General features: G+C 43.0%; 2 non-coding genes across 2 annotated transcripts; both read left to right on the top strand.

The window, feature by feature from the left end:
* The first annotated feature begins 1,857 nt into the window (after positions 1-1,857).
* Trnas-cga (transfer RNA serine (anticodon CGA)) lies at positions 1,858-1,932 on the top strand. The gene has a single exon. It is a non-coding gene; the product is annotated as a tRNA-Ser (tRNA).
* A 225-nt stretch (positions 1,933-2,157) lies between these two features.
* On the top strand, positions 2,158-2,232 carry Trnas-cga (transfer RNA serine (anticodon CGA)). Its single transcript has one exon. It is a non-coding gene; the product is annotated as a tRNA-Ser (tRNA).
* The last annotated feature ends 14,193 nt before the right edge of the window (positions 2,233-16,425 follow it).

Below are 16,425 nucleotides of genomic sequence, written 5' to 3'. Positions count from 1 at the left end.
GGGTCACTCAACACAACGGGACAACTTTAAAGAGATAAAATATCTACAATGTCACAAGTACGTAAATACTTTAAAAACTGGACGTATTGAAAAGGAAAGGAATCTAATCTAAAACGTTAGCCACTACCTTAAAAGAACACTCTAGGCGCTTTGGTGCACCTTATATATTGCCAAACTCTCCACCTCTGACTTACGTCATCGAATTGAAATGCTCTGTTTGTGCCAGTCGGTTGTATGGAATCAGCGGACTAATATGGGCCGACGTGCAGACGTGACAGATTGTCAGGAAGGAGCCATTGTTCTCGAACGAGTCCATGAATCGTGAACGAAGTTTCCCGGTTTGTCGTTGTGTCAACGCAGTCTCTCCAAGGTGTCGACAAGAACTGTTGTACCACTCACATTCATGTAACGTGGCGTAAGAACACTGTCGTAAAAAGGTACTAACCTTTAATAGACCAAACAACACAGAAATAGGACGGTAACTGGCTGATGGCGTGTAATGTATTCCAACAGGTCGCGATATTGCCTGTTTTCAAATGATGTAAAGCACCGAACACGCCGACGACCCGATGAGGCACCTAACCCGCAGTGAGTGAGGGGTGTAATTGAGGACGAAAGCGGTTCTTTGATGTTTCTGGGGGTTCTTAGTACCGTGCCTTGGATACATTTTTCCCAGTTTACTGCCAACGTGAACCACCGGGATGTTTGTGACTACATTCTCGGTGACCAAGTGTGACCATTTCTACTGTGTTTTCATAAAGAGTATACTTCCCAAATAACAACAGTTATACTCACAGGGCTGCACGGATACATACCTGGTTTGGCAAACACTCGAGCACCTTACCGAACCTCGACTGACCCATTCACTCTTTATCCTATGCTTGGGTTGCCTTTCCTTTCTGAGCTGCATTGTGCGGTTAAGATATGGATAAAGCTTCTGTATCATATTAACATACAGAAAAATATAAAAAACTATAAGACACAATTCTAGAGCCTTCAATTGACGGTTTCATGACAAGTAAGTGCGCTTAAATCACGAAGGTCTCAGAGGCAAAGTGGACGAGATTTATCCTGTATCCAGTTTCCTCCCGATGTGCATTACGCAGGTATAATCGACGAGAAGTCTTATATGCACAATACTTTTTCGGAGCATATGTTCAGCAAGTAGAAAAGCACGTGCATCCTGATTTGCATCCAGAGAATCTATACCTACATCTACGCACATATTGCGCAAGCCATCATACTGTGCATGGCGAATGGTGTCTTACTCCACTGCTGGTCATTCCTTTTTCCATAAGCTAGTCATTCCTTTTCCTATTACACTCGCAAATGGATTGAGGGAAAAGCGACTGACTATATGCTTCCATACTAACCATTCGAGCCCACAATAGACTTAAATTACATAAACTACTAATCGACCAAATACAGGGATTCCACCGTTCAACTGTCCTCAGTTACAAATTTCTGATACGACCCACTCTCTGCTTTGCAAATGTAGCATGGATATCCTGTCCTCTTAATTCAAGAGGGACAGTCAAATGAAATCTGAGCACCCGCCACAAATAGAGTTTGGAATGATTCCATTCAAAAGTAATCACTACACACATTAAGCTATTTATCCACTGGGAGACGAGATGGTCAACTCCTGTTTCGTAGATCGCGATCGGCCGTTGACGGATCCACAACCACACCCACTCCTGCGCTTCCTCATCCATTTGGAACCGACGTCGGCACATGTTTTTCCATAGGTCGCCAGAAGTGTGAAAATTACCCGGTGGAAGATCCACGCTGGGCGTAGGATGTTGGAGTGGTTCCCAACCAAATCGCTGAAGCAGAACAGGCACCGCCCGTGAGTCGTGCTTCGGTGGCTCAGTTGGTAGAGCACTTGCCCGCGAAAGGCAAAGGTCCCGAGTTCGAGTCTCGGTCGGGCACACAGTTTTAATCTGCCAGGAAGTTTCATATCAGCGCACACTCCGCTGCAGAGTGAAAATCTCATTCTGGAAACATCCCCCAGGCTGTGGCTAAGCCATGTCTCCGCAGTATCCTTTCTTTCAGGAGTGCTAGTTCTGCAAGGTTCGCAGAAGAGCTTCTGTAAAGTTTGGAAGGTAGGAGACGGATACTGGCAGAAGTAAAGCTGTGAGTACCGGACGTGAGTCGTGCTTCGGTGGCTCAGTTGGTAGAGCACTTGCCCGCGAAAGGCAAAGGTCCCGAGTTCGAGTCTCGGTCGGGCACACAGTTTTAATCTGCCAGGAAGTTTCAATGGAAAAACAGTTTGAAACCGGCAGAGAAACACTGAGAAAAATAATGTCTCAATAGGTAATAGTGTTACAGTTCACTGCTTTTATACCAGAAAATTCGAAATCTTGATGACTTCACAGATGAAGTCCAAAGAGTTCAGCTATTATTCATATACAATCAGCTTCTCACAAGTGCTGTGCAACTGTTTAGACTTTTGGAGGATTAAAAGAAAACGCATTTTTAAGTTTATTCGTTCATATCAAAAGCATAACAACTAAGAGACACTGTACATTTCTGTGTGTGGTTTGTGGATGTATGTTTTGTGTGTGTCTGTACAATAGGCAGCAGAGTGTATTTATTACCAAATCCTCTTTGCCCCAGTAAGACAGAAGACAAGGGTAAACGTATTTTTCAACCTCTGCCAAGTAGACTTCTCTGCATATCAGGCATGTTGTGTGGGAATATTGTCAGGCTGACTTATCGACCTGGTTTGCAGGGCAGCCTGAACATCAGGGGCTAGAAACGGTTTTCCAGTCACTGAGACGAAGGCTGCACTCTCTTTCTGTCCACATTCTCCATGCCATCTCTCTGTTCATTTCATCCTACTTCACACTTTCTCTGGCCATCTCCTTCTCTTCCACACTCTCTCTGTCCATTATCCTCACAATCACTCTCTCTGGCTATCGTCTTCTCCAGCCTCTCTCTGTTGACCCCCCCTCTCTCAACCCCTCCTCCCCCTCTTCTATCCATCCCCTCCTCCCTGTCTTCCTCTGTCCATTCACTCTTCCCAGTCTCTGTCTGCTCCTCCTAGTCTCTCCATCCATCCCCACCTTCTAGTATACCTTCCTCCATCACCTCCTACCTTCCTCTCTCTATCACCTAATCTTATCCCTCTCTCTGTTCACCTCATCTTCTCCTCTCCTTGTCTCTGTTTTCTTCACCTTCCCCCATTCTCTGTTCATCTCGTCTTCCCCTCTTTCTCAGTATCAATCACCTTCCCCATACACTCTCAACCATTCCTATCAGTGACTGAGTAGCGAGAAGGGGGAAGAAGTGATTTATCCAGACCCTTCTGTATAGGTACCCAGCACGACAGACTAGTAGTGTTGGAATGGTAGCGGCCTGTTTTTATGCTGTAAGAATGGTAAAGAAAAACTCGATCAAACGCTGCCTTCGTCACCTGAACGTCTCACCAACGCATCAGGTAATTCTCCTGAGTCGCAGAATTTCCTGTACATCATTATAAAATACAACAAATGATTTCAAATGACTTATTTTAACGCAGTATATTTCCTGCTATGTTATGACACAGGTGCGGATTTACCACAAGGCGGGTGCCCTGCTGCTACAACATGGCCGTCCACTAATATACAAGGGTTGGAACTGTAATAGTGGCAACTATTTATTTACAGCTCGTACAAAATAGATACGTGTTTCATAGTCTTACTGACCTTCAAAGTAGTCACCAGCATTGCGTATAACCCGTTGTCAGCTATGTGGAAATCGTGGGATACTCTTAGCAGTGCCAGTTTTGTTGACAGTTCGAGCGGCGCGGCCTATTGCCCGACGAATTTGTAGTAGTTCTGAAGCGAATGCCGTGAACGGTTTCCTTCAGTTTAGAAATCGAGCTGAACTCACTAGAGCTTAAGTCAGGGGAGTGTAGTAGGTGGTATAGCACTTAGCAGCCCCATCAAACATATCAGTAACAGCTTGCACTGAACGTGTTTCAGCATTGTCCTGCAAAAGTGTCATCGCTTCTGTCCCCATGCTGTTCATTTTTGGAACACAACCTACGATCAGCTTAGAGACAGAAGTGATGACACTTTCTGCAGGACCTGACCAACATTTTTCAAGACAGTTCTCAAGCACATAGAGTGCAAACTGTTACTGATTTCTTTGACTGATGGGGCTGCTAAGTGCTGTATCACCTACTGCACTCCCCTGACTTAAGCTCTCGTAAGTTCAACTCGATTTCTAAACTGAAGGAAACAATTCACAGCATTCGCTTCAGAACTGCTAGAAAGTCGTCGGCCAATAGACCGCACCGCTCGAACTGTCAACGAAACTGGCACTGCTAAGAGTATCCTACGACTCCCACATCGCTGGCAATGGGTTATACATAATGCTGTTGACTACTTTGAAGGTCAGTAAAACTTATAAACGCATATATATTCTGTACTAGCTGTAAATAAATATTTGCCACTCCTGAAGTTCCAACCCTCCAAGTCTCAATTGTACTCCCAACGGACACAGCGTGTGCGTACATTCCAGGAAGAAGGCGCGACAATGTGTCAACATTACAAAAAATGTTCCACAAACACAACATTCATATCAAACTGCTTACAACTGCTTCGCAAGGCATACTGATTGATGATTACAAAATCCTCATGCGTGCATATTGATGGCCATCAGGCGTACACGAACGGCGTTTCAGTGTACTATAATCTTCAAGCTCCACAACACAAAATTGACGTTGATGAAGATGGATGTACAGGAGGCATTCGGTCTCGATTTTTGCGCAAGTATAAACCATTTACTAATGAAACGGTTATCATGAATTTACTGTCTGGTTGTCCTCGTTCTCTTGGACCATATACGGTATGTACAGAACTCGAAAATAGACACCTTCTAATTTGTTTGTTCACCAGTTGATGGTATTGCTTGTATCACATTCAAGTTATACACACCATCATTATGAGAGAATATCATTAAGTCTTTGAGGCTGTCTTACGATCTTTGGGTTTCTGAAACGAAAATTAATGCACTGCTGTGCTGGTGGAGTACAATGTCACGGCAGTCAGAACCCTCTGTTGCTGTAACCACCGCCACCTCAACTTGTACCACAACATCTACGAAATAATTTTCTTCTGGGATATGGATGATAACTCGAACTGATTCGTCCAGCATCCTGGAGAAATTACACCAGTGCATGTTTGAGAAGTGTGAGAGAAACCTCGACAATAGCAAGAAGAGAATTCAAACTGTTTGTCTGATAGAGTTGTTCTCCGGGCTCCAGGACGGTTATCGCAATATTATGCGAGACACCCTGCCTTCAGCGAGGGTGCCTAGCCCTGTGTCCATTGGTCTGTGAGCGTGACCTACAAGCTGGCACACCGACCTACATCAGCTGCCTGCCGTTAATCTTTATCGCGGGCGAAACGAGCCGTACACTTCCAGATATCGCTTTAGTGGGCGAGATACCAAAAATGTGGCGAAGCTAGGTGGCGAAATGGAACCACGTGGCTCCTGTGTGAAAAGGAATCGCTGTGTCGTAAACGCGAGAGGCATATGACGTAAGGCACTTAAAACTGATACAGCAGATGAAGGAGGACTACGGTTTAACAAAAGAAATTTATCAGGGCAAGCTTATCATTGATATTCTTCAAGTAATTACTATGCTGTTGAAAGTTATCTCGCTAGAAGTGGCCGCTCAGCCGTAGGGGAAAATTCACTTTTATGAGGAACCGTTGAAACAGAGAATTCAGCATTTCATATTTCAAACTGTTTTGGTATTTACGTCATCAACTAATTGACAGTATCACAGTAGGTTTCGTCCAGTTACATACTCACTTGCTGAAAATGTAGTGAAAATTTCTTTGTTCTCTTGAAGATCAGGAAATACACTATTGGTTGCTGCAAAAATAATCTAGACTGAGAATACTTTCTAGTAAAGGAAAACAGAGAGGAAGATCCTAATATTAAATTTTACTAATGAACACTGTGTTTGTGCAACACATTTCTGAAATACTACTGAGAGAGGGCAAAACACTGACCTCACATTCGGAAAGACAGAGGTTCAGATCCTTGTTTGGTCGTCAAGATTAAGGTGTTTCTTGATTACCGAAAATCGGTTGTGGCAAGTGCCGTTTTTTTTATCTAGAAAAGGGCAAATCTAATTTTCTACCCTAACCGAGCTTGTGCTCCTTGTCTATCGGCCTTAATGGTCCCTCCTTCCAATTCATCAGACTTGTTTCCTCCTGAAGAAGCCGTTAGCCGTAAACTTCATTCATCTTTCCTAGTTAGTGTTACATACATATTGTTGCTTATTCCTCAAAGATGTGTTAAAGTGAACTTCTTTAGTGATGTACTGATGGCATCTCTTCTTAGTTATTGAAATCTGTGGTAGCTTTAGGATTTAGAAGGTCATTTACGTTGGTATCAAAAATCTATCAAAAGTATGCCTTAACAGCATAGAATTAGAGAGAAGAGAAATTTGTGGCAAACTTCTCTAGAAGAAAGGATCAGTTGATAGTGCATATTCTGGTGCATCAAGGGATCACCAATTTAGTAAAGGAGGGCACCGTAGAGGGTAAAAATCGTAGAGGGAGACCAAGAAATGAATATACTAGGCAGATTCAGAAGGATGTAGGTTGCAGTAGGTAATGGCAGATGACGGAGCTTGCACAGGATAGAGTAGCACGGAGAGCTGCATCAAACCAGTCTCTGGACTGAAGACCACAAAAACAATAACAGCAGATTTCCAAAATAAAAAAGGAAGAAAAACACTGCCATTACATTACCAAAATACGTACACGGGGATCAATTCTAAATCTATCGAACGAATAATCTGAAATGTCATTCTTGTAAACTTCTACCGGAATAACAGACGTGCAACACTTACATGCGACGCAACATCTGGAAGACGAAAAACGGATTTTGGAAACCGTTTTTCAATGCCATGTTTATATATTAAGGCCTGAAGCGGTTTTTGTAGACCAGTCAAATATCGGTTTACCGATCGTCAGCAGAATAGCTGTTTCTATTCAATTAAATAGCAGAGGTATACAACTTGATGCTCACTCTAATGTTTCTTCTGCGTCCGAGAAATTAGCTGAATATTTGTATGACAACCGAAGATCGTTAAAAAAGCATTTTATTCAATGGCCGGCTTTCACAGGGCTATGCTGCTAAAAGAAAAATATGTAATAAGCAATGAAAGGATAACGTTCTACGGGTCGTGGCGTGGAATGTCAAAAGTTTGAACTTGCTAGAGAGGCCAGAAAATCTGGAAAGGGAAATGCAAAGTCTCAATCTAGATTTACTCGTAGTTGGGGTCAGTGAAGTGAAATGGAAAGAAGACAATGATTTCTGGTCAGACAAGTAAAGGGTAATATCAACGGCAGCAGAAGATGGCATAACGTTATGAATAGGAAGAAAGGACACAGAATGAATTACAAGGAACAGTTCAGTGAGTGGGTTGATCTCATCAGAGATGACAGAAAACCAACAAATACAACGATACTTCAGGTATACATGCAAGCAGAAGATAAAGAGATAGAGCAAGTATATGAGGATATTTAACAAGTAATTCAATACGTAAACGGAGATGAAACTCTAATAGTCATGGGGGACGAGAATGTGGTTGCGCGGGAAGGAGTAGAAGAAAGGGTTACCCGTGAATATGGACTTGGTAACAGGAATGAGAGAGGAGAAAGACTAATTGAGTTCTGTAACAAATTTCAGCTAGTAATAGCGAATACTCTGTTCAAGAATGACAAGAGGAGGAGGTGTACTTGGAAGAGGCCTGGAGATACGGGAAGATTTCAGTTAGGTTACATCATGGTCAGATAGAGATTTCGAAATCAGATACTGAATTTTAAGGCGTACCTAGGAGCAGATATAGGCTCGGACCACAGATTAGTAGTGAAGAAGAATAGGCTGAAGTGTAACAGAGGACCAGTAGGCAAAGAAGTACGATATGGCAGCACTAAGGAATGAAGAGATACGCTTGAAGTACTCTAAGACTAAAAAATACTGCGATGAGGAATAGCTCAGTACGCATTTAAGTTGAAGAGGAATGAATACCTTTAAAAAGAGCAATCACAAAAGTTTCAAAAGAAAACACAGGTACAAAGAAGGAAACTGCAAAGAAAACATTAGTAATCCTTCAGCTAATTGATGAAAGAAGGAAGTACAAAAATGTTAAGGGAAATTCAGGAATACAGAAATACAAGTCACTGAGGAATGAGGTAAATTGAAAGTGTAGGGAAGCTAAGATGAAATGGCTACAGGAAAAATTTGAAGAAATCTGAAAATAAATGTCGGTCAGAAGGACAGATTCAGCATACGGAAAAGTCAAAATAACCTTCCGTGAAATTAAAATCAAGGGCGGTAATATTAAGAGTGCAATGGGAATTCCACTGCTAGATGCAAATAAGAGAGGGTGTAGGTTGGAAAGCATATATTGAAGGCTTCTACGAGGAGAAAGACTTGTCTGATAACGTCATAGATGAAGAAACAGGAGTCAACAGGGAAGAGATAGCTGTTTCAGTACTAGAATCAAAATTAAAAGAGCACTGGATGATTTAAAATCAAAAAGGCAGAAGGGATAAATTAATTTCCACAGAATTTTTAAAATCGTTGGGGTAAGTGGCAACAGAACGACTCTTCACCTTGGTGTATAGAATGTATGAGTCTGGCGACATACTTTCAGAAAAATATCATCCCTACAATTCCGAAAACTGCAAGAGCTGACAAGTACGAGAATTATCGCACAATCAGCTTAAGAACTCATGCATCCAACTTGTTGACAAGAATGGAAAAGAAAATTGAACATGTGCTAGATGACGATCAGTTTGGCTTTAGAAAAGGTAAAGGCGCCAGAGAGGCAATTCTGCCGTTGCGCTTGATAACGGAACTAAAACTAAAGAAAAGTCAAGACACGTTCCTAGGATTTGTGAACCTGGAAAATCGTTCGACAGTGTCAAATGGTGCAAGATGTTCGAAATTCTGAGAAAAATAGGGATAAGCTATAGGGAGAAATTGATAATATGTAACATGTACAAGAGTCAACAGGGAATAATAAAAGTGATAAGTGCTCGTATATAAAGGGATGTAAGACTGGGATGTAGTCTTTCGCTTCTACTGTTCTGTCTACACATAGAACAAACAATGATAGAAATAAAAGAAAAATTCGAGAGTAAAATTAAAATTTAAGGTGAAAGGTTATCAATAATAAGATTCGTTGATGACATTGCTGTCTTCGGTGAAAGTGAAGAATTGCAGGATGTGCTGAATGTAATGAATAGTCTGTTGAGTACAGGATGTGGTTTAAGAGTAAATGAAGAAAGAAGAAAGTAATGAAAAGTAGCAGAAATGAGAACAGTAAAAAAACTTAACATCAGGATTGATGGTTAGCCGCGCAGGATTAGCCGAGCGGTCTAGGGCGCTGCAGTCAAGGGCTGCGCGGCTGGTCCCGGCAGAGGTTCGAGTCCTCCTTCTGGTATGGGTGTGTGTGTTTGTCCTTAGGATAATTTAGGTTAAGTAATGTGTAAGCTTAGGGACTGATGACCTTAGCAGTTAAGTCCCATAAGATTTCACACAAATTTGAACATTTCTTTGGATTGACGGTTACGAAGTAGATGCAGTTAAGGAATTGTGCTACCTACTGTAGGCAGTAAAATAAATCATGACGGACGGACGGAGCACGATGTTCTTCAAATAACAACAACTGTGGCCCGTTGACAGAACACCGTTATTTTTGAACATGAAGTCCATAAACGTTTGGAAACGGTCACCAAACAGCCGAACATAACCATTTCCAGTCAATGCTCGGTTCAGTTGAACCAAAGAACCCACTGCACTCCGTGTAAACACAACCCACACCAATATAGAGCCACCACCAACCTGCACAGCGCCTTGTTGACAATTTGGGTCCATGGCTCCATGGGGTCACTCAACCCTACCGTCAACTCTCACCGACTGAAATCGGGACTCATCTGCACGAAGCCACCGTTTTCCAGTCGTCCAGAGTACTACCGGTATGATCACGAGCCCAGGAGAGGCGCTGCAGGCCTAACGGATACGTTCGTAGTACGTCCCACATTGATTTCTGGGTCTGTTGCACGTTGTTTTGCTTGTCTGTTAGCACCGACAACTGTACAGAAACACAGTTGCTCTCGGTCGTTAAGTGAAGACAGTCGGGCACTGTGTTGTCAAAAATGGCTCTGAGCACTATGGGACTCAACGTCTGAGGTCATCAGTCCCGTCCGCAGCTCGTGGTCGTGCGGTAGCGTTCTCGCTTCCCACGCCCGGGTTCCCGGCTTCGATTCCTGGCGGGGTCAGGGATTTTCTCTGCCTCGTGATGACTGGGTGTTGTGTGATGTTCTTAGGTTATTTAGGTTTAAGTAGTTCTAAGTTCTAGGGGACTGATGACTATAGATGATAAGTCCCATAGTGCTCAGATCCATTTGAACCATTTTTTTTTCATCAGTCCCCTAGAACTTAGAACTGCTTAAACCTAACTAACCTGAGGACATCACACACATCCATGCCCGAGGCAGGATTCGAACCTGTGACCGTAGCGGCCTCGCGGTTCCAGACTGTAGTGCGTAGAATCGCAGGGCCACTCCGGCCCAGCTGTATGTTGTCAGTGGTGAGAGGTAATGCCCAAAATTTGTTATTCTGGGCATCCTCCTGAGACTGTGGAACTCGAATTATTGAATTTCCTAACGATTTTTGAAACGGAAAGTCCCATGCGTCTAGCTCCAACTATCATTACGTGTTCAAAGTCTGTTAATTCCCATCGTGGGGCCATAATCACGTAGGAAACGTTTTTTACATGAATCTCTTGAGTATAAATAGCAGCTTCGTCAATGCTCCGCCGTTTCATGCCTTATGTACACGATAAAACTAATGTCGTCACCTCAGTGTATGGTAATGGATGTATTGGTATGTTGTTTTTTACGCCATTGTTCGACTGCAGAATGTTTAAACTACAATGTTTTGGGGCGATTATTATCGGCCATCGATGTTTAGAAAATGATAATGAAAACGAAATTGGCATAGATGATTTGCCAACATCGCACATCTCTAACGCGAAGCCCTACCAGTGCAGATCGAGTGACGGCGCGCCCAGTCCAAGCGCAGACTGGGAAGGGCAGGGCAGCGGAGTGTTTCTGAGTACAGGGTTGCGGTAGCGCGCCGCGGTCAGGTCGCGCCGTTTCGAAAGCCAGTCGGCGCCGCTGCGGGCCACGTTCCGTTCCGTTCCGTTCCGTTTCGCAACGGCTGGGCCGGGCTGTGCTGGCCTACCTCTTGGCCGACGTGGCGCGGCGGGCCGCGAGTGCGGCCCTGTCCTATCCTAGCGCCGCGCCGCCTATCTCAAACGCCACAATGGGTGCGCGCTGTTTCAACATCCGGGGCCGACGGCGACCTGCCAGCTGCTGCAGAAGCTGGCCTACGCTTCCTACACTCACCGCGTCTTGCCCTGCTTCCTGCTGCCGAGGCGTGGCCACCTCAACCTCCACGCGCCTTCCTCCACTATCTCCCAGACACCTAGCTCCATACTGGCACGCAGTAAGAGTCTTTGCTGGCGAATATTTGGTTGTTGCCACCTTCCATGGTAGTGATTGGTTTGATGATCTCACTGAAGATATAGATTCAGCGTTGGATTTTATGGAGGAGTGACACTTTGTTACCATCTCCCCCCCCTCCCGCCGGCCACATCACCCCCCTCCCCCTTCCACACACACACACACACACACACACACACACACACACACACACCAAATGAAATGAGGCGACAAAAGTCATGGGACACCGATATGCACATATACAGGTGGCGGTTGTGTCGCATACACATGGTATAAAAGGGCAGTGCACTGACGGAGCTGTCACTTGTACTTAGATGATACATGTGAAAAGGTTCTCGACCTGATTATGGTCGCACGATGGGAATTAACAGACTTCGTACTCAGAATGGTGGTTTGAGGTAGGCGCATGGGACATTCCATTTTGAAAATTGTTAGAGAATACAGTAGTCCGAGATCCACAGTTTCAAGATTGTACCGAGAATGCGGATCCATTTTGAAAATTGTTAGGGAATTCAGTAGTCCGAGATCCACAGTTTCAAGATTGTACCGAGAATACCAATCCATTTCGGAAATTGTTAGGGAATTCAGTAGTCCGAGATCCACAGTTTCAAGATTGTACCGAGAATACCAATCCATTTTGGAAATTTTTAGGGAATTCAGTAGTCCGAAATCCGCAGTTTCAAGATTGTACCCAGAATACCAATCCATTTTGGAAATTATTAGCGAATTCAGTAGTCCGAGATCCACAGTTTCAAGGTTGTACCGAGAATACGAATCCATTTTGGAAATTGTTAGGGAATTCAGTAGTCCGAGATCCACAGTTTCAAGATTGTACCGAGAATACCAATCCATTTTGGAAATTATTAGGGAATTCAGTAGTCCGAGATCCATAGTTTCAAGATTGTACCGAGAATACGAATCCATTTTGGAAATTTTTAGGGAATTCAGTACTCCGAGATCCACAGTTTCAAGATTGTACCGAGAATACCAAATTTCTGGTATTACTCGCCATGGACAACGTGCTGCTCGACGCCTTCATTTAACGACAGAGAGCAGCCTCCTTTGCTTAGAGTTCTCAGTGCTAACAGACTTGCAACACTGCGTGAAACAGACATAGAAATCAGTGTGGGATGTACTGCGAAAGTATCCTTTAGGACAGTACGGCGAAATTTGGCATTAATGGGCTATGCCAGCAGACGACCTACGCGAATGCCTTAGCTAACAGAATGACATCGCCTGCAGTGCGGTGCAGACCTCACGAAGCCATGCTCCCAGGTTGTCAACAAGACACTGTGCAAACTTTGCTACCTTCGTAATGGCCAAGGCCGTATTTACATGGAATGGACTGAACCGATCATGACTGTAAATGGTTATGTTCGGCTACGATGGAATTTTTGTGGATGGCAATGCGCTATGTCACGGAGCCACAGTTGTTCACGGTTGGTTTGGAGGACATTCTGGACAGTTCTAACGAATGATTTGGGCACGCAGATCTCTCGACATGCATCCAGTCAGGCATATATGTGACATAATAGACTGGTCAGTTCGGGCACAAAATCCCGGGCAGTGACAGTACACCAATTATGTACGGCTATACATTTACATCTACGTGGTTACTCTGCAGTTCACACACTTAAGGGCCTGCCAGACTATTCATCGAACCATTTTCATACTACTTCTCTACCACTGCACTCTCGAATGGGGCGTGGGAAAAAGGAACACCTAAATCTTTCCGTTCGAGCTCTGATTTCTCTCATTTTATTATGACGATCATTTCTTCCTACGTAGGTGGGTGTCAACAAAATATTTTCGCATTAGGAAGAGAAAGTTGGTGATTGAAATTTCGTAAATAGATCTCGCCGCAAAGTAATCGCCTTTGTTTCAGTGACTGTCACCCCAACACACGTATCATATCAATGACACTCTCACACCTACTGCGCGACAACACGAAACGAGCTGCCCTTCTTTGAATTTTGTCGATGTCCTCCGTAATCCTACCTGGAAAGGACCCACACCGCGCAACAATTTTACAGCAGAGGACGGACAAGTGTAATGTAGGCTGTCTCTTTAGTGGGACTGTCGCATCTACTAAGTGTTCTGCCAACAAAGCGCAGTCTTTGTTTCGCCTTCCCCACACAATATTGTCTATGTGGTCTTTCCAATTTAAGTTGCTCGTAATTGTAATTCCTAGGAATGTAGTCGAACTGATAGCCCTTAGATTTGTGCGATTTATCGTATACCCAAAATTTATCGGATTTCTTTTAGTACTCATGTGGATGACCGCGCACTTTTCTTTGTATAGTGCCAATTGCTACTTTTAGCGCCATACAGAAATTCTCTCTAGATCATTTTGTAATTGAAATTGATCGTCTGATGAGTTAACTACACGGTAAATTACAGCGTCATCTGCAAACAATCTAAGGGGGCTGCTCAGATTATCACCTACATCGTTTATGTAAATCAGGAACAGCAGATGTCCTATGACACTACCTTGCGGAATGCCAGATATTACTCCTGTTCTACTCGATGGTTTACCGTCTATCACTACGAACTGTGACCTTTCTGAGAGGAAATCACGAATCCAGTCACAGAGCTGAGAGGATACTCCATATGCACGCAATTTGATTAATAGTCGCTTGTGAGGAACGGCATCAAAGGCTTCTGGAATCTCTCTGAGATCCCTTGTCGACAGCACTCATTACTTCATGGGAATATAGATCTAGCTATGCTGCGCAGGAACGATATTTTCTGAATCCGTGTTGGTTTGTATCAATAAATCATTTTCTTCAAGGTGATTCATAATGTTCGATTACAGTGTATGCTCCAAAATCCTACTGCAACTTGAGGTCAGTGATATGAGTCTGTAATTCAATGGGTTACTCCTATTTCCTTTCTTGAATATTGGTGTGAACTGTGCTACTTTACAGTCTTTAAGAACAGACCTTTCGTCAAGTGAGCGGTTGTATATGACTGCTAAGAAAGCCGCTATTGTGACTGCAAGCTCTGAAAGGAACCTGATTGGTATACCACTTGGACCGGAAGAGTTGCCTTTCTTAAGTGATTTGAGTTGTTTCGCAACACCCAAGATATCTACTTTTATGTCGTTCATGCTAACAGCTGTTGTCGTTTCGAATTCTGGAATATTTACTTCGACTTCTTTCGTGAAGGAACTACGGAAAACTGTATTTAGTAACTCCGCTTTAGTGGTACCAATAGCGGTAACATTTCCATTGCTATCGCTCGGTGACGGTATTGACTAGTTTTTTCCAGTGGTGTGCTTTACATAGGCCAGAATCTCTTTGGGTTTTCTACCATATTTTGAGACAATGTTTAATTGTGGAAATATTAAAAGCACCTCGCATTGACATCCGCACTAAATTTCGAGCTTCAGTGAAATTCAGCCAGTCTTGGGGATTTTGCGTTCCACTGAATCTGGCAAGCTGTTTTCGTTGCTTCTTCAACAGTGTTCTGACGTGTTTTGTGTACCATGTTGGATCAGTCCCGTCTCTAATTAACTTACGCGGTATGAATCTATCTATTGCTGTCGATAGTGTATTTTTGAGTTTGAGCCATATCTGGTCTACACTGACATAATTAGCTTGGAAGGAATGGAGACTCTCTCTTAGGAAGTCATCAATCGAATTTTTATCTGATGTTTTAAGTAGATATGTTTTGCGTTTATTTTTAGTGGTTTTGGTTGATATGGTTTTGAGCCTCGCTACAATGACCTCGTGTTCACTAATCCCTGCATCCGTCAATACGCTCTCTATTAGATCAGGATTATTTGTGGCTAAGAGGGCAAGTGTGTTTTTTACAGTTCATGTGGGCTTATGAACTAATTGGTCAGAGTAATTTTCAGAGAAAACATTTAGAAGCAGCATGGTTCAGTAGTTCTGCAGGGGACTTACAACGACTTGTTGAGTCCTTGCCATTTCGAGTTGCTGCACTACACGGGGCAAAACAAGGATATTATGAGATATCCCATGACTTTCGTCATCTCAGTTTGTAGTTTTTATAGCTTGCTCTTGTCCACTATTTCAACGTACTATAAACGTGCACGATTTTAATAATAATAACAATGAAATATGTAAAATATTTTGATATAATAGTAAAAATTTGTTAGATTGGTGCTTAGTAAATGGCATTAGTATAACATCCAATAAACTCCACTTCAGAGAAATACGAGATCCAGGAATGTTACAATAACGTAATTTGCTCATGCGATTTTTTCTTTGTTGTGTTGGTAAACGTGTCTAAAAAGTATCTGTACGGAGTTCGCTATGTCGGATATTTAATCTATTGTCAGCTGTCAAAAAGGTTTCAAATCTTTCTGTTATTATTTATTGTGCATAAAAATTGAACAGAGAACTTGCATTAAGTTTTGCTGTAAGTATGGAATAAAGTGCAGCAAAGTTCTATAAATGTTAGATATTGCTTTTGGTGAGTCTCAAACAATGAAATCAAGGGTTTACGAATGGTATAAGCGTTTCCATAAGAGCCATCAAGATACTGACGATGCCGAGCGCCTTAGACGCCCTAGCATGTGAAATTTTGGAAAAAAACGAAAAAAAAATGTTTACGAACCATCGTCAGGTCCCAATCAGAGAGGTCGCTGCTAATGTTGGCATCTCACTTGGCTCATGTCATGACCTTATTTTGGAAATTTTAAGTAGGAAACGTGTGACAGAAAAATTTCTTCGAAAATTATTTAGCTTCGAAACAATCAGCGACGAATGCAAATTGCTCACTGGTTTCTAGATAACATCAACAACGACCCTGAAGTACTGAAACAAGCGATAACAGATAATGAAACATGCGTTCGCGGATATCAAGTTGAAATTAAGGCGCAATCGTCCCAGTGGAAGCATTCTAGATT

The sequence above is a fragment of the Schistocerca gregaria genome, chromosome 5 (assembly GCF_023897955.1).
Source record: "Schistocerca gregaria isolate iqSchGreg1 chromosome 5, iqSchGreg1.2, whole genome shotgun sequence".
Classification (NCBI taxonomy): Eukaryota; Metazoa; Arthropoda; class Insecta; order Orthoptera; family Acrididae; genus Schistocerca; species Schistocerca gregaria.
The sequence above is the reverse complement of the archived record's forward strand: the minus strand, read 5'-3'. Positions and strand labels throughout refer to the sequence as shown.